The 18,968-nt window shown below is 61.0% G+C and overlaps 1 long non-coding RNA gene across 1 annotated transcript in view; it reads right to left on the bottom strand.

Annotated features, from left to right (window-relative positions):
• Window positions 1–3,481: 3,481 nt before the first annotated feature.
• LOC139825687 (uncharacterized) overlaps window positions 3,482–18,968 on the bottom strand; it is a 156,593-nt gene continuing 141,106 nt past the window's right edge. The window contains exon 3 of the long non-coding RNA XR_011735908.1: window positions 3,482–4,253. This is a non-coding gene — a long non-coding RNA (uncharacterized lncRNA). The remainder of the gene's footprint in view (window positions 4,254–18,968) is intronic.

Raw genomic sequence — 18,968 nt, 5'->3', positions numbered from 1 at the left:
CATCCTGGGGACCTCCTTTGTCCCCAGGGCCCATTGTGACGTCCCTGGACCCTCCATTTTTCCAAGAGCCCATTGTGACATCCTGGCGACCCCGCTTTTTCCTCAGGGCCCATTGTGGCACCATGGGGAGCCCCTCTGTCCCCAGGGCCCATTGTGACATTTAGGGGACTCCTCTTTGTCCCCAGGGCCCATTGTGACATCCCAGGATCCCCCAATTGTCCCCAGGGCCCATTGTGACATCCTCGGGACCCCCCTTTGTCCCCAGGGCCCACTGTGACACCGTGGGTACCCTGCTTGTCCCCAGGGCTCATTGTGACATCCTGGGGACCCCCCGTTGTCCCAGGTCCCATTGTGACATTCCAGGACCCCCCTTTGTCCCCAGGGCCCATTTTGGCACCATATGGACGCCCTTTGTCACTGGGGCCCATTGTGACATCCCAGGACACCCCTTGTCTCCAGGGCCCATTGTGATATTCAGGGAACTGCTATTTGTCCCCAGGGTCCATTGTGACATCCCAGGACACCCCCTTGTCCCCAGGGCCCTTTGTGACATTCAGGGGACCCCTCTTTGTCCCCAGGGCCCGTTGTTGCATCCTGGGGTCCCCTCTTGTCCCCAGGGCCCATTTTGACATTCAGGAGAGCCCTCTTTGTCCCCAGGGCCTGTTGTGACATCCTGGGGACCCCCTTTGTCACTGGGGCCCATTGTGACATCCCAGGACCACCCTTTGTCTGCAGGTCCCTATGTGACATTCAGGGGACCCCACTTTGTCCCCAGGGCCCACTGTGACGTCCTAGGACCTCCCTTTGTCCCCAGGGCCCATTGTGACACCGTGGGGACCCCCTGTTTTCCCCAGGGCACATTGTGACATCTCGTGGACCCCTTGTCCCCAGGGCCCACTGTGACACCGTGGGTACCCTGCTTGTCCCCAGTGCCCATTGTGACATCCTGGGGACCCCACTTGTCCCCAGAGCCCATTATCACATCCTGGGGACTCCTGTGTCCCCACGGTCCATTGTGACGTCCCAGGACCCCCCATTGTCCCCAGGGTGCATTGTGACACCGTGGGGACCCCCTCTGTCCCCAGAGCCCATTGTGACATCCTGGGGAGCCCCCTTTGTCCCCAGGGCCCATTGTGACATTTCTGGACTCCCCCTGTCTCCAGGGCCCATTGTGACATCCTGGGCTGCCCCGTATGTCAGCAGGGCCCATTTTGACACTGTGTGGACCCCCTGTTGTCCTCAGGGCCCATTGTGACATCCCAGGACCCCCAATTGTCCCCAGGGCCCATTGTGACACCATGGGGAACCCTCTTGTCACTGGGGACGCATTGTGACGCAATGGGGACCCCACCTTTGTCTCAAGTGCCCATTGTGACATCCTGGGGACCCCCTTTATCCCCAGGACCCATTGTGACGTCCCAGGACCCCATTTGTCCCCAGGGCCCATTGTGACATCCCAGGGCCCCACTTTGTCCCCAGGGCCCATTGTTACAGGGTGGGACCCCCCTTGTTCCCAGGGCCCATTGTGACATCCTGGTGACTCCCTTTGTCCCCAGGGCCCGTTGTGGCACCATGGGGACCCTCTTTGTCACTGGGGCCCATTGTGACATCCCAGGACCCCACTTTGTCTTAGAAGGTCACTGATCGGACTACTGGTACATCCTGACTCTGCTTTCTCAATAAACATTGAAGAACACCTGGGGTTTGTTTGCTCCAAGGGAAAACTTCCCTGCCACGGTTCCTGGTTCCCGGTCCTGTTTCCCGGTCCGGTTTGGCTTCGCTATCAGAACAGCTGCTGCCTCCACAGCCGCGCTCAAAGTCCCCGTTGTGACACCGGGATGGCGGGAGAAGGGGGGTGGCGGGGGCGGCAGCGGCGGCGATTGGGGGGGGGCAGTCGGGGCTGGGCGGACAAGCGGCGGCTGCTGCGGCTCCTCAGGCAGCGACAGCAGCAGCGATCGGGGGGACGTGGGGGGCGGACAAGCGGCGGCTGCTGCGGCTCCTCAGGCAGCGACAGCAGCAGCGATCGGGGGGACGTGGGGGGCGGACAAGCGGCGGCTGCTGCGGCTCCTCAGGCAGCGACAGCAGCAGCGATCGGGGGGACGTGGGGGGGCGGACAAGCGGCGGCTGCTGCGGCTCCTCAGGCAGCGACAGCAGCAGCGATCGGGGGGACGTGGGGGGCGGACAAGCGGCGGCTCCTCCGGCCGCGGCCAGGACGTGGCTTCGCCGGCACCGGGGCCCGAGACCGCGCGCTGTGGGGCTGCGGGGCGGCTGTGGGGCCGGGGGGCTCCGGGGGTCCCGCAGCGGCCGCTGTGGGGCGGGATGGGGCGGCTGTGGAATTACCTGTGGGGCACTCATGGGGCTGCTGTAGGGGTCTTAAGAGGCATGTCTGGAGCACTTATGGGGCGACTATGGGGCAGGTGCTGGGCTGCTACAGCGGGACCTGTGGGGCAGCCATAGGGCTGCTATGGGGTTGGTTATGGGTCACAGATGGGAGGGGGCAGCTGGGTGTGGCCCCGCCTACATGGGGTGGGGTCAGTGCCGAGGGGCGGGTACTGAGAGGGCACGCCCACGGGGAGCCCCTCGGGGGGGCGGAGCCTCTGTGTCACGCCCCATGGGAGGTGGTCTGGGGGCGGGCATTCTCTGGGGCACGCCCCCATGGGAGGAGCCTCTTGGGGTAGGGAGAGGGTGCGGTCAACATGGCACGGCCCCAAGGGGGCGTGGCTTAGCTCGGGAAGAGGTGGAGCCGAGAAGGGGCTGCCCGACCCGGCTCTCCAGGCGGCTCTGAGACGGAGCGGAGCGGGCCGGGCGGGGCCGGGCCGGGCACTCCCCGGGGCCTCGCAGAAACAGCGGCGCAGCGAGTCCGCTCCGGGCTCCAACGGTGCGCGCACGGGGCCGCCGAGAGCGCCCCGTGCACCTCGCAGCGCCCATTTCTGCGCATGCGCATTGGGAAGCCCTCGAGACAACCCTTCCCCCGCGGCCCGCCCCTTCTCTTCCCTCTCCGCAATCTGATTGGCCAGCTAAGCACGTCAATTTCCATTCTCTCCGCCTATCATCACCCGTCCCCGTTTGTCCCGCGCTGTGCTCTGATCCAGTGTCTATTTACACTTAAATACATTTAAACTTCCATTTTAACACTCAGGTATCTTTTCAAATTTACAGATTTTGACATATTTACAATTATATATATTTAGACTGGGATATCGATTTACATTTATTAATAAATTAAAGGTATGTATACGGGTGTGAGTGGATATATATAGATGATATTTATTACCTATTTAGACTATGTAACACGTAGTAATTATACATAGCTCTGCCTACTCACACTTTTTTCTATTTTAAGTTCCTATCTAGATATTTTCTTCTTTTTCAAGTCCTTCACTTTTTAATCTACAAATAGATAAGATGTTTGTATTCTTAAAACCATCAACAGAAATTTTTTACATTCTCAAATCCTTTATATAACAGAGTAGAAAAGGGGTTTTATTTTAAAATCATTTTATATCTACATGAATACCATTCTGCAATATATAAATACAAACGACAGACTTCTCTCTGTTTGAAATTCTCACGCTCATATTTACAGGGTTTAATAAGTTTTATCCTCCCCCAGGAATTTTCAGGCATTTTTGGACTGTGACCCCCTCTTTTCAGGGGGACTCCCTTTTGAGCCCCACATTGTGGGGGATTTGAGGGATTTTCTTGCAGTCAGTGAACATTGTATGGAACTGAACTGAACTGAACAGGCTCTGAGGCCTCTGTGTCCTGCAAGAGAGCAAGAGAGCAGGAGTGGAGCAGCCCCCGTGTCTACGTGACTGTACAGCCTTCTTCAGTGTTGGAACGGAGCTGCTTCGCCTTCTGTTTGTCCACGTGCACACACACCATTCCCCACTGGAAAACAGGCAGAAACCTTTCCACACGCACCCAGGTCTGTGCACCCAGGCCTTGTCTATTCCTGTCGGGTTTGCTGGGCTCTGTCAGGCTCCTCTGGCTCTGTCGTGCTTTGACAGCCTCTGTCAGGCCCGGCCAGACTCCACTGTTCGCTGTCAGGCGCTGTCGGGATTTGTCGGCCCCTGTTGAGTTCTATCAGGCTCTGTCAAGCCCTGTTGGGCTCTGTCGCGCTTTGTCAGGCTCTGCCTGGCTTTATCATGTTCCATAAGTGCTCCAAAAACTGGATGCTCTTGCGATGCTTGTATTCACACAATTATCGCATATTCATTACAATTTGGGGGAATTTTTAGCATCAAACGCATCTATAGTAAGAAAAAATGTCATAAACCTAGGGTTAGACTGAGGTTAATAATTTCATGGTCTTTGCTGCCATCTAGTGTCCCTTAAGAGAATGCACAGAACACACATTCGGAGGGTGCCTGCAGGTATGTGCCTGTTCTTGGACGAACCTGTGCGCGAAAGCCTTAGTGCCTATAAACGTTGGTCTGTCCACATGTGAGTGCCTTGATGTCAGCTCCATTTATGCTAAAGCTGGAGCATCATCGTTCAGACGTGTGCGTGTGTGCAGTGTGCCAAACATCCACGCACGTGTTTACCCTCAAGCATGTCAGTACATTTCACGTACGCCTTTCTGTCAATAGATGGGACTGGGCACGCTTGTGGAAGTGTGCGTGTGTGTGGCCACGTGTTTGCTTACACATCAGTGTGTAGCTGCGTGTGCGTGCACGCGGTGCTGGGTGCACATACCTGGGTGCCCCACAGGTCCCGCTGTAGCAGCCCAGCACCTGCCCCATAGTCGCCCCATAAGTGCTCCAGACATGCCTCTTAAGACCCCTACAGCAGCCCCATGAGTGCCCCACAGGTAATTCCACAGCCGCCCCATCCCGCCCCACAGCGGCCGCTGCGGGACCCCCGGAGACCCCCGGCCCCACAGCCGCCCCGCAGCCCCACAGCGCGCGGTCTCGGGCCCCGGTGCCGGCGAAGCCACGTCCTGGCCGCGGCCGGAGGAGCCGCCGCTTGTCCGCCCCCCACGTCCCCCCGATCGCTGCTGCTGTCGCTGCCTGAGGAGCCGCAGCAGCCGCCGCTTTTCCGCCCCCCCACGTCCCCCCGATCGCTGCTGCTGTCGCTGCCTGAGGAGCCGCAGCAGCCGCCGCTTGTCCGCCCCCCACGTCCCCCCGATCGCTGCTGCTGTCGCTGCCTGAGGAGCCGCAGCAGCCGCCGCTTGTCCGCCCCCCCACGTCCCCCCGATCGCTGCTGCTGTCGCTGCCTGAGGAGCCGCAGCAGCCGCCGCTTGTCCGCCCCCCACGTCCCCCCGATCGCTGCTGCTGTCGCTGCCTGAGGAGCCGCAGCAGCCGCCGCTTGTCCGCCCCCCACGTCCCCCCGATCGCTGCTGCTGTCGCTGCCTGAGGAGCCGCAGCAGCCGCCGCTTGTCCGCCCCCCACGTCCCCCCGATCGCTGCTGCTGTCGCTGCCTGAGGAGCCGCAGCAGCCGCCGCTTGTCCGCCCCCCACGTCCCCCCGATCGCTGCTGCTGTCGCTGCCTGAGGAGCCGCAGCAGCCGCCGCTTGTCCGCCCAGCCCCGACTGCCCCCCCCCAATCGCCGCCGCTGCCGCCCCCGCCACCCCCCTTCTCCCGCCATCCCGGTGTCACAACGGGGACTTTGAGCGCGGCTGTGGAGGCAGCAGCTGTTCTGATAGCGAAGCCAAACCGGACCGGGAAACAGGACCGGGAACCAGGAACCGTGGCAGGGAAGTTTTCCCTTGGAGCAAACAAACCCCAGGTGTTCTTCAATGTTTATTGAGAAAGCAGAGTCAGGATGCACCAGTAGTCCGATCAGTGACCTTCTAAGACAAAGTGGGGTCCTGGGATGTCACAATGGGCCCCAGTGACAAAGAGGGTCCCCATGGTGCCACAATGGGCCCTGGGGACAAAGGGAGTCACCAGGATGTCACAATGGGCCCTGGGGACAAGGGGGGTTCCACCCTGTAACAATGGGCCCTGGGGACAAAGTGGGGCCCTGGGATGTCACAATGGGCCCTGGGGACAAATGGGGTCCTGGGACGTCACAATGGGTCCTGGGGATAAAGGGGGTCCCCAGGATGTCACAATGGGCACTTGAGACAAAGGTGGGGTCCCCATTGTGTCACAATGCATCCCCAGTGACAAGAGGGTTCCCCATGGTGTCACAATGGGCCCTGGGGACAATTGGGGGTCCTGGGATGTCACAATGGGCCCTGAGGACAACAGGGGGTCCCCACGGTGTCAAAATGGGCCCTGGTGACATACGGGGCAGCCCAGGATGTCACAATGGGCCCTGGGGACAAAGAGGGGTCCCCAGGATGTTTACAATGGGCCCTGGAGACAGTGGGGGGTCCAGAAGTGTCACAATGGGCCCTGGGGACAAAGGGGGCTCCCCAGGATGTCACAATGGGCTCTGGGGACAAAGGGGGTCCCCAGGATGTCACAATGCACCCTGGGGACAATGGGGGGTCCTGGGACGTCACAATGGGCCCTGGGGACACAGGGGTCCCAAGGATGTGATAATGGGCTCTGGGGACAAGTGGGGTCCCCAGGATGTCACAATGGGCACTGGGGAGAAAGGGGTGGTCCCCATGGTGTCACAATGGGCCCTAGTGACAAGGAGGGTCCCCACGGTTCCACGATGGGCCCTGGGGACAAGGGGGTCCACCAGATGTCACAATGGGCCCTGGGGAAAACAGGGGGTCCCCACGGTGTCACAATGGGCCCTGGGGACAAAGGGAGGTCCTAGGACGTCACAGTGGGCCCTGGGGACAAAGTGGGGTCCCCTGAATGTCACATTGGGGCCTGCAGACAAAGGGGGGTCCTGGGATGTCACAATGGGCCCCAGTGACAAAGGGGGTCCCCAGGATATCACAACAGGCCCTGGGGACAAAGAGGGCTCTCCTGAATGTCAAAATGGGCCCTGGGGACAAGGGGGGACCCCAGGATGCAACAACGGGCCCTGGGGACAAAGAGGGGTCCCCTGAATGTCACAAAGGGCCCTGGAGACAAGGGGTGTCCTGGGATGTCACAATGGGCCCCAGTGACAAAGGGCGTCCCTGTGGTGCCAAAATGGGCCCTGGGGACAAAGGGGGTCCCCAGGATGTCACAATGGGTCCTGGGGACAAAGGGCATCCCCATGGTGCCACAATGGACCCTAGTGACAAACGAGGTCCCCAGGATGTCACAACGGGCCCTGGGGACAAAGGGGGGTCTGGGATGTCACAATGGGCCCTGGGGACAAAGATGAGTCCCCTAAATGTCACAATGGGCCCTGGAGACAGAGGGGCTCCCCATGGTGCCACAATGGGCCCTGAGGAAAAAGCGGGGTCGCCAGGATGTCACAATGGGCTCTTGGAAAAATGGAGGGTCCAGGGACGTCACAATGGGCCCTGGGGACAAAGGAGGTCCCCAGTATGTCACAATGACCCCTTGGGACAACGGGGCCATTGTGGACATCACAATGGGTCCTGGGAACAAAGTGGGGTCCCCAGGATGTCACAATGGGCACTGGGGACAAAGGGAGTCCCCACACTGTCACAATAGGCCCTGGGGACAAAGGGTGTGCCCAGGATGTCACAATGGGTCCTGGGGACAAAGGGGGTCCCCAGGATTTCACAATGGGCCCTGGGGACAAAGGGGGTCCCCATGGTGCCACAATGGACCCTGGGGACAAACGAGGTCCCCAGAATGTCACAATGGGCCGTAGGGACAAAGGGAGTCCCCACCCTGTCACAATAGGCCCTGGGGACAAAGGGGGTGCCCAGGATGTCACAATGGGTCCTGGGGACAAAGGGCATCCCCATGGTGCCACAATGGACCCTAGTGACAAACGAGGTCCCCAGGATGTCACAACGGGCCCTAGGGACAAAGGGGGGTCCCCAGGATGTCAAAATAGGCCCTGGGGACAAAGGGGGGGCCTGGGACATCACAATGGGCCCTGGGGACAATGGGGGGTCCTGGGATGTCACAATGAGCCCTGGGCACAATTGGGGGGTCCTTAGATGTCACAACGGGCTCTGGGGACAAAGGGCATCTCCAGGATGTCACAATGGGCCCTGGGGACAAAGTGGGGTCCTGAAATGTCACAATGGGTCCTGGGCACAAAGGGGGTTCCCAGGATGTCACAATGGGCTCTGAGGACAACGGGGATTCCAACGGTGTCACAATGGGCCCTTGGGACAAAGGCTGTCCCCTGAATGTCACAATGGGCCCTGGGGACAAAGGGGGTCCCCAAGATGTCACAATGGGTCTGGGGACAATGGGGGGTCCGGGGACGTCACAATGGGCCCTGGTGACAAAGGGGGTCCCCCGGAAGTCACAATGGGCCCTGGGGACAAAGTGAGGTCCTGGGAAGTCACAATGGGCCCCAGTGACAAAGGGGGTCCCAATGGTGCCACAATGGGTCCTGGGGAAAAAGGGCGTCCCCAGGATGTCACAATGGGCTCTGGGGACAAGGGGGGGGTCCTGGGACATCACAGTGGGCCATGGGGAACAAGGGGGTCCCCAGGATGTCACAATGGGCTCTGGGGACAAGGGGGGATCCCCATAGTGTTACAATGGGTCCCAGTGACAAGGGTGGTCCCCACGGTGCCACGGTGGGTCCTGGAGACAAGGGGGGTCCCCACGGTGTCACAATGGGCTCTGGTGACAAGGGGGGTCCCCACGGTGTCACAATGGGCCTTGGGTACAAAGTGGGGTCCTGGGATGTCACATTGGACCACAGTGACAAAAGGGGTCCCCATGGTGTCACAACGGGCCAGAGGGACAAGGCGGTCCCCATGATGTCACAATGGGCCCTGGGGACAATGGGAGGTCCTGGGATGTCACAATGAGCCCTGGGGACAAACGGGGGTCCCCATGGTGTCACAATGGGTCACCAGTGACAAGGAGGGTCCCCAGGATGTCACAATGGGCCCTGGGGACAATGGGGGTCCCCATGGTGTATACAATGGGTCCCCAGTGACAAGGGGGGTCCCCAGGATGTCACAATGGGCCCTGGGGACAAAGGGGGTCCTGGGACTTCACAATGGGCCCTGCGGACAAGGGCGGGTCCCCAGGATGTCACAATGGGCCTGGGGACAATTGGGAGGTCCTGGGATGTGACAATGGGCCCTGGAGTCAAAGGGGTGTCCCCATGGTGTCACAGTGGGCCCTGGGGACATAGGGGGGTCCTGGGATGTCACAATGGGCACTGGGAATAAAGAGGGGGTCCCCAGGGTGCAACTATGGGCCCTGGGGACAAGAGGGTCCCCAGGATGTCACAATGGGCCCTGAGGACAAGGGCAGGTCCCCATGGTGTCACAATGGGTCCGCAGTGACGAGGAGGGTCCCCATGGTGTCACAATTGGCCCTGGGGACAACGGGGGTCCCGATGGTGTCACAATGGGCCCTTGGGAAAAAGGCTGTCCCCTGAATGTCACAATGGGCCCTGGGGACAATGGGGGTCCCAAGGATGTCACAATGGGCTCTGGGGACAATGGGGGGTCCGGGGATGTCACAATGGGCCCTGGGGACAAAGAGGGGTCCTGGGACGTCACAATGGGCCCTGGTGACAAAGGGAGGTCCTGGGATGTCACAATGGGCCCTGGGGACAAAGGGGGCTCACCAGGATGTCACAATGGGCTCTGGGGACAAAGGGGTCCCCAGGATGTCACAATGGGCACTGGGGAGAAAGGGGTGGTCCCCATGGTGTCACAATGGGTCCCCAGTGACAAGGGGAGTCCCCAGGATGTCACAATGGGCCCCGGGGATAAAAGGGGTACCCAGGATGCCACAATGGGCCCTGGAGACAACTGGGCGGTCCCCAGGATGTCACAATGGGCCCTGGAAACAATTGGGGTGTCCTGAGATGTCACAATTGGCCCTGGGGACAAAGGGGGATCCTGAGATGTCACAATGGGCCCTGGGGACAAAGGGAGTCCCCACCCTGTCACAATGGGCCCTGGGGACAAAGAGGGTCCCCAGGATGTCACAATGGACCCTGGGGACAAAGGGGGGTCCTGGGACGTCACAATGGGCCCTGGGGACAAAGGAGGTCCCCAGGATTTAACAATGGGCCATGGGGACAAGGGGTGTCCTGGAATGTCACAATGGGCCCTGGGGACAAAGGGGGTCCCCAGGATGTCACAATGCGCCCTGGGGACAAAGAGCGTCCCCAGCATGTCACAATGGGCCCTGGGGACAAAGAGGGGTCCCCTGAATGTCACAATGGGCCCTGGGGACAAGGGGGTGCAGTGGATGTCACGATGGGCCCTGGGGACAATGGGGGGTGTCCAGGATGTGAGAATGAGTCCTGAGGACAAGGGGGGGTCCCCATGGTGTCACAATGGGTCCCCAGTGACAAGGAGGTGTCCCCATGGTGTCACAATAGGCCCTGGGGACAAAGTGGGGTCCAAGAATGTCACAATGGCCCCTGGGGACAATGGGGGGTCCTGGGATGTCACAATGAGCCCTGTGGACAAGGGTGGTACCCACAGTGCCACAATGGGCCCTGGGCACAAGTGGATGTCCCCATAGTGTCACAATGGGTCCTGGGGACAAGTGGGGTCCCCAGGATATCACAATGGGCCCTGGGGACAATGTGGGGTCCTGGGATGTCACAATGGGCCCCAGAGACAAAGGGGGTCCCCCTGAATGTCACAATGGGTCCTGGGGACAATGGGGGGTCCTAGGACGTCAAAATGGGCCCTGGGGACAAGGAGGGATCCCCAGGATGTCACAATGGGCCCTGGGGACTATGGGGGGTCCTGGGATGTCACAATGGGCCCTGGGGATAAGGGGGGGTCCCCAGGATGTCACAGTGTGCCCTGGGTACAAAGAGGCGTCCCTGGAATGTCACAATGGGCCCTGGGGACAAGGGGGTGCCCTGAATGTCACAATGGGCCCTGGAGACAATGGGGGGTCCTGGGACATCACAATGGGCCCGAGTGATAAGGGGGGGTCCCCAGGATGTCACAATGGGCCCTGGGGACAAAGAGGGGTCCCCTGAATGTCACAATGGGCCCTGGGGACAAGGGGGTGCCCTGAATGTCACAATGGGCCCTGGGGACAATGGGGGGTCCTGGGACGTCACAATGGGCCCGAGTGACAAGGGGGGGTCCCCAGGATGTCACAATGGGCCCTGGGGACAATGGCGGGTCCCCTGAATGTCACAATGGGCCCTGGGGACAAGGGGGTGCAGTGGATGTCACAATGGGCCCTGGGGACAATGGGGGGTCCTGGAATGTCACAATGGGCCCTAGGGACAATGGGGGTCCCCAGGATGTCACAATGGGCCCTGGGGACAAAGGGGGGTCCTGGGATGTCACAATGGGCCCCAGTGACAAAGGGGGTCCCCATGGTGCCACAATGGGCCCTGGGGACAAAGGGGTTCCCCTGGATGTCACAATGGGCTCTGGGGACAAGGAGGGTCCCCAGGATGTCACAATGGGCCCTGTGGACAAAGGCGGTCCCCACCATATCAGAATGGGCCCTGGGGACAATGGGGGGTCCCGTGAATGTCACAATGGGCCCTGGGGACAATTGGGGGTCCTGGGACGTCACAATGGGCCCTGGGGACTAATGAGGTCCCCACGGTCTCACAATATGTCCTGGAGACAAAGGGGGGTCCCCTGAATGTCACAATAGGCCCTGGTGACAAGGGGGGATCCCCAGGATGTCACAATGGGCCCTGGGGACAATGGGGGGTCCTGGGACGTCACAATGGGCCCTGGGGACAAGAGGGGGTCCCCAGGATGTCACAATGGGCCCTGGGGACAAAGAGGGGTCCCCTGAATGTCACAATGGGCCCTGGGGACAAGGGGGTGCCGAGGATGTCACAATGGGCCCTGGGGACAATGGGGGTCCTGGGACGTCACAATGGGCCTTGGGGACACAGAGGGGCCCTAGGACGTCACAATCAGCCCTGGGGACAAGGGGGGATCCCCAGAAAGTCACAATGAGACCTGGGAACAGAGGGGGGTCCTGGGACGTCACAATGGGCCCTGAGGACAAGGGGGGGTCTCCAGGATGTCACAATGGGCCCTGGGGACAATGGGGGGTCCTGGGACGTCACAATGGGCCCTGGGGACAAAGAGGGGTCCCCTGAATGTCACAATGGGCCCCAGTGACAAAGGGGGTCCCCATGGTGCCACAATGGGCCGTGGGGAGAAAAAGGGGTGCCCAGGATGTCACAATGGGCCCTGGGGACCAGGGTGGGTCCTGCGATGTCACAATGGGCCCTGGGGACAAAGGGGGTCCCCTGTATGTCACAATGGGCTCTGGGGACAAAGGGGGGTCCTGCGATGTCACAATGAGCCCTGTGGTCAAGGGTGGTACCCACGGTGTCACAATGGGCCCTGGGAACAAGGGGGGGTCCCCATAGGGTCACAATGGGTCCTGGGGAAAATGGGGTCCCCAGGATGTCACAATGGGCCCTGGGGACAATGGGCGGTCCTGGGATGTCACAATGGGCCCCAGTGACAAAGGGGTTCCCTGAATGTTACAATGGGTCCGGAGGACAATGGGGGGTCCTGGGACGTCACAATAGGCCCTGGGGACAAGGAGGGATCCCCAGGATGTCACAATGGGCCCTGGGGACAAGGGGGGGTCCCCAGGATGTCACAATGTGCCCTGGGTACAAAGAGGCGTCCCCTGAATGTCGCAATGGGCCCTGGGGACAATGGGGGGTCCTAAGACGTCACAATGGGCCCTGGGGACAAGGAGGGATCCCCAGGATGTCACAATGGGCCCTGGGGACAATGGGGGGTCCTGGGACGTCACAATGGGCCCCAGTGACAACGGGGGTCCCCAGGATGTCACAATGGGCCCTGGGGACAAAGAGGGGTCCCCTGAATGTCACAATGGGCCCTGGGGACAAGGTGGTGCAGTGGATGTCACAATGGGCCCTGGGGACAATGGGGGGTCCTGGAATGTCACAATGGGCCTTGGGGACAATGGGGGTCCCCAGGATGTCACAATGGGCCCTGGGGACAATGGGGTTGCCCAGGATGTTACAATGGGCCCTGGGGACAATGGGAGTCCCCAAGGTGTCAGAACGAGCCCTGGGGACAAAGTGAAATCCTGGAATGTCACAATGGCCCCCAGTGACAAAGGGGTTCCCCACGGTGTCACAATGGGCCCTGGGGACAAAAGGGGTCCCCAGGATTTCACAATAGCACTGGGGACAAAGGGGGGTCATGGGATGTCACAATGGGCCCTGGGGACAAGGGAGATCCCCATGGTGTCACAATAAGCCCTGGGGACAAAGTGGGGTCCTGGGATGTCACAATGGGCTCTGGGGACAAGGAGGGTCCCCAGGATGTCACAATGGGCCCTGGGGACAAAGGGGGGTCCTGTGATGTCACAATGGGCCCCAGTGCCAAAGAGGGTCCTCGTGGTGCCACAATGGGCCCTGGGGACAAAGGGGGTCCCCTGGATGTCACAATGGGCTCTGGGGACAAGGAGGGTCCCCAGGATGTCACAATGGGCCCTGTGGACAAAGAGCGTCCCCTGAATGTCACAATGGGCCCTGGGGACAAAGGGGGTCCCCACGGTATCAGAATGGGCCCTGGGGACAAAGGGGGTCCCCTGAATGTCACAATGGGCCCTGGGGACAGTGGGGGGTCCTGGGACGTCTCAATGGGCCCTGGGGACAAGGGGGGGTCCCCAGGATGTCACAATGGGCCCTGGGGACAAAGAGGGGTCCCCTGAATGTCACAATGGGCCCTGGGGACAAGGGGGTGCAGTGGATGTCACAATGGGCCATGGGGACAATGGGGGGTGTCCAGGATGTGAGAATGAGTCCTGAGGACAAGGGGGGGTCCCCATGGTGTCACAATGGGTCCCCAGTGACAAGGAGGGGTCCCCATGGTGTCACAATAGGCCCTGGGGACAAAGTGGGGTCCAAGAATGTCACAATGGGCCCTGGGGACAAAAGGGGTTGCCATGGTGCCACAATGGGCCCTGGGGTCAAAGGGGGTCCCCATGGTGCTACAATGGCCCTGGGGACAAAGGGGGGTCCTGGGATGTCACAATGGGTCCTGGGGACAAAGGGGGTGTCCCCATGGTGCCACAACGGGCCCTGGGAGCAAGGGGGTGCCCAGCATGACACAATGGACCCTGGGGACAAGCGGGGGTCTCCATGGTGTCACAATGGGCCCCAGTGACAAAGGGGCTCCCCTGAATGTCACAATAGGTCCTGGGGACAATGGGGGGTGCTGGGACGTCACAATGGGCCCTGGGGACAATGAGGGATCCCCAGGACGTCACAATGGGCCCGAGTGACAAGGGGGGGTCCCCAGGATGTCACAATGGGCCCTGGGGACAATGGCGGGTCCCCTGAATGTCACAATGGGCCCTGGGGACAAGGGGGTGCAGTGGATGTCACAATGGGCCCTGGGGACAATGGGGGGTCCTGGAATGTCACAATGGGCCCTAGGGACAATGGGGGTCCCCAGGATGTCACAATGGGCCCTGGGGACAAAGGGGGGTCCTGGGATGTCACAATGGGCCCCAGTGACAAAGGGGGTCCCCATGGTGCCACAATGGGCCCTGGGGACAAGGGGGTTCCCCTGGATGTCACAATGGGCTCTGGGGACAAGGAGGGTCCCCAGGATGTCACAATGGGCCCTGTGGACAAAGGCGGTCCCCACCATATCAGAATGGGCCCTGGGGACAATGGGGGGTCCCGTGAATGTCACAATGGGCCCTGGGGACAATTGGGGGTCCTGGGACGTCACAATGGGCCCTGGGGACTAATGAGGTCCCCACGGTCTCACAATATGTCCTGGAGACAAAGGGGGGTCCCCTGAATGTCACAATAGGCCCTGGTGACAAGGGGGGATCCCCAGGATGTCACAATGGGCCCTGGGGACAATGGGGGGTCCTGGGACGTCACAATGGGCCCTGGGGACAAGGGGGTGCCGAGGATGTCACAATGGGCCCTGGGGACAATGGGGGTCCTGGGACGTCACAATGGGCCTTGGGGACACAGAGGGGCCCTAGGACGTCACAATCAGCCCTGGGGACAAGGGGGGATCCCCAGAAAGTCACAATGAGACCTGGGAACAGAGGGGGGTCCTGGGACGTCACAATGGGCCCTGAGGACAAGGGGGGGTCTCCAGGATGTCACAATGGGCCCTGGGGACAATGGGGGGTCCTGGGACGTCACAATGGGCCCTGGGGACAAAGAGGGGTCCCCTGAATGTCACAATGGGCCCCAGTGACAAAGGGGGTCCCCATGGTGCCACAATGGGCCGTGGGGAGAAAAAGGGGTGCCCAGGATGTCACAATGGGCCCTGGGGACCAGGGTGGGTCCTGCGATGTCACAATGGGCCCTGGGGACAAAGGGGGTCCCCTGTATGTCACAATGGGCTCTGGGGACAAAGGGGGGTCCTGCGATGTCACAATGAGCCCTGCGGTCAAGGGTGGTACCCACGGTGTCACAATGGGCCCTGGGAACAAGGGGGGGTCCCCATAGGGTCACAATGGGTCCTGGGGAAAATGGGGTCCCCAGGATGTCACAATGGGCCCTGGGGACAATGGGCGGTCCTGGGATGTCACAATGGGCCCCAGTGACAAAGGGGTTCCCTGAATGTTACAATGGGTCCGGAGGACAATGGGGGGTCCTGGGACGTCACAATAGGCCCTGGGGACAAGGAGGGATCCCCAGGATGTCACAATGGGCCCTGGGGACAAGGGGGGGTCCCCAGGATGTCACAATGTGCCCTGGGTACAAAGAGGCGTCCCCTGAATGTCGCAATGGGCCCTGGGGACAATGGGGGGTCCTAAGACGTCACAATGGGCCCTGGGGACAAGGAGGGATCCCCAGGATGTCACAATGGGCCCTGGGGACAATGGGGGGTCCTGGGACGTCACAATGGGCCCCAGTGACAACGGGGGTCCCCAGGATGTCACAATGGGCCCTGGGGACAAAGAGGGGTCCCCTGAATGTCACAATGGGCCCTGGGGACAAGGTGGTGCAGTGGATGTCACAATGGGCCCTGGGGACAATGGGGGGTCCTGGAATGTCACAATGGGCCTTGGGGACAATGGGGGTCCCCAGGATGTCACAATGGGCCCTGGGGACAATGGGGTTGCCCAGGATGTTACAATGGGCCCTGGGGACAATGGGAGTCCCCAAGGTGTCAGAACGAGCCCTGGGGACAAAGTGAAATCCTGGAATGTCACAATGGCCCCCAGTGACAAAGGGGTTCCCCACGGTGTCACAATGGGCCCTGGGGACAAAAGGGGTCCCCAGGATTTCACAATAGCACTGGGGACAAAGGGGGGTCATGGGATGTCACAATGGGCCCTGGGGACAAGGGAGATCCCCATGGTGTCACAATAAGCCCTGGGGACAAAGTGGGGTCCTGGGATGTCACAATGGGCTCTGGGGACAAGGAGGGTCCCCAGGATGTCACAATGGGCCCTGGGGACAAAGGGGGGTCCTGTGATGTCACAATGGGCCCCAGTGCCAAAGAGGGTCCTCGTGGTGCCACAATGGGCCCTGGGGACAAAGGGGGTCCCCTGGATGTCACAATGGGCTCTGGGGACAAGGAGGGTCCCCAGGATGTCACAATGGGCCCTGTGGACAAAGAGCGTCCCCTGAATGTCACAATGGGCCCTGGGGACAAAGGGGGTCCCCACGGTATCAGAATGGGCCCTGGGGACAAAGGGGGTCCCCTGAATGTCACAATGGGCCCTGGGGACAGTGGGGGGTCCTGGGACGTCTCAATGGGCCCTGGGGACAAGGGGGGGTCCCCAGGATGTCACAATGGGCCCTGGGGACAAAGAGGGGTCCCCTGAATGTCACAATGGGCCCTGGGGACAAGGGGGTGCAGTGGATGTCACAATGGGCCATGGGGACAATGGGGGGTGTCCAGGATGTGAGAATGAGTCCTGAGGACAAGGGGGGGTCCCCATGGTGTCACAATGGGTCCCCAGTGACAAGGAGGGGTCCCCATGGTGTCACAATAGGCCCTGGGGACAAAGTGGGGTCCAAGAATGTCACAATGGGCCCTGGGGACAAAAGGGGTTGCCATGGTGCCACAATGGGCCCTGGGGTCAAAGGGGGTCCCCATGGTGCTACAATGGCCCTGGGGACAAAGGGGGGTCCTGGGATGTCACAATGGGTCCTGGGGACAAAGGGGGTGTCCCCATGGTGCCACAACGGGCCCTGGGAGCAAGGGGGTGCCCAGCATGACACAATGGACCCTGGGGACAAGCGGGGGTCTCCATGGTGTCACAATGGGCCCCAGTGACAAAGGGGCTCCCCTGAATGTCACAATAGGTCCTGGGGACAATGGGGGGTGCTGGGACGTCACAATGGGCCCTGGGGACAATGAGGGATCCCCAGGACGTCACAATGGGCCCGAGTGACAAGGGGGGGTCCCCAGGATGTCACAATGGGCCCTGGGGACAATGGCGGGTCCCCTGAATGTCACAATGGGCCCTGGGGACAAGGGGGTGCAGTGGATGTCACAATGGGCCCTGGGGACAATGGGGGGTCCTGGAATGTCACAATGGGCCCTAGGGACAATGGGGGTCCCCAGGATGTCACAATGGGCCCTGGGGACAAAGGGGGGTCCTGGGATGTCACAATGGGCCCCAGTGACAAAGGGGGTCCCCATGGTGCCACAATGGGCCCTGGGGACAAGGGGGTTCCCCTGGATGTCACAATGGGCTCTGGGGACAAGGAGGGTCCCCAGGATGTCACAATGGGCCCTGTGGACAAAGGCGGTCCCCACCATATCAGAATGGGCCCTGGGGACAATGGGGGGTCCCGTGAATGTCACAATGGGCCCTGGGGACAATTGGGGGTCCTGGGACGTCACAATGGGCCCTGGGGACTAATGAGGTCCCCACGGTCTCACAATATGTCCTGGAGACAAAGGGGGGTCCCCTGAATGTCACAATAGGCCCTGGTGACAAGGGGGGATCCCCAGGATGTCACAATGGGCCCTGGGGACAATGGGGGGTCCTGGGACGTCACAATGGGCCCTGGGGACAAGAGGGGGTCCCCAGGATGTCACAATGGGCCCTGGGGACAAAGAGGGGTCCCCTGAATGTCACAATGGGCCCTGGGGACAAGGGGGTGCCGAGGATGTCACAATGGGCCCTGGGGACAATGGGGGTCCTGGGACGTCACAATGGGCCTTGGGGACACAGAGGGGCCCTAGGACGTCACAATCAGCCCTGGGGACAAGGGGGGATCCCCAGAAAGTCACAATGAGACCTGGGAACAGAGGGGGGTCCTGGGACGTCACAATGGGCCCTGAGGACAAGGGGGGGTCTCCAGGATGTCACAATGGGCCCTGGGGACAATGGGGGGTCCTGGGACGTCACAATGGGCCCTGGGGACAAAGAGGGGTCCCCTGAATGTCACAATGGGCCCCAGTGACAAAGGGGGTCCCCATGGTGCCACAATGGGCCGTGGGGAGAAAAAGGGGTGCCCAGGATGTCACAATGGGCCCTGGGGACCAGGGTGGGTCCTGCGATGTCACAATGGGCCCTGGGGACAAAGGGGGTCCCCTGTATGTCACAATGGGCTCTGGGGACAAAGGGGGGTCCTGCGATGTCACAATGAGCCCTGCGGTCAAGGGTGGTACCCACGGTGTCACAATGGGCCCTGGGAACAAGGGGGGGTCCCCATAGGGTCACAATGGGTCCTGGGGAAAATGGGGTCCCCAGGATGTCACAATGGGCCCTGGGGACAATGGGCGGTCCTGGGATGTCACAATGGGCCCCAGTGACAAAGGGGTTCCCTGAATGTTACAATGGGTCCGGAGGACAATGGGGGGTCCTGGGACGTCACAATAGGCCCTGGGGACAAGGAGGGATCCCCAGGATGTCACAATGTGCCCTGGGTACAAGGGGGGGTCCCCAGGATGTCACAATGTGCCCTGGGTACAAAGAGGCGTCCCCTGAATGTCGCAATGGGCCCTGGGGACAATGGGGGGTCCTAAGACGTCACAATGGGCCCTGGGGACAAGGAGGGATCCCCAGGATGTCACAA

The sequence above is a fragment of the Patagioenas fasciata genome, chromosome 27 (genome assembly GCF_037038585.1).
Source record: "Patagioenas fasciata isolate bPatFas1 chromosome 27, bPatFas1.hap1, whole genome shotgun sequence".
Lineage (NCBI taxonomy): Eukaryota > Metazoa > Chordata > Aves > Columbiformes > Columbidae > Patagioenas > Patagioenas fasciata.
This window is presented reverse-complemented; position numbering and strand designations above follow the sequence as displayed.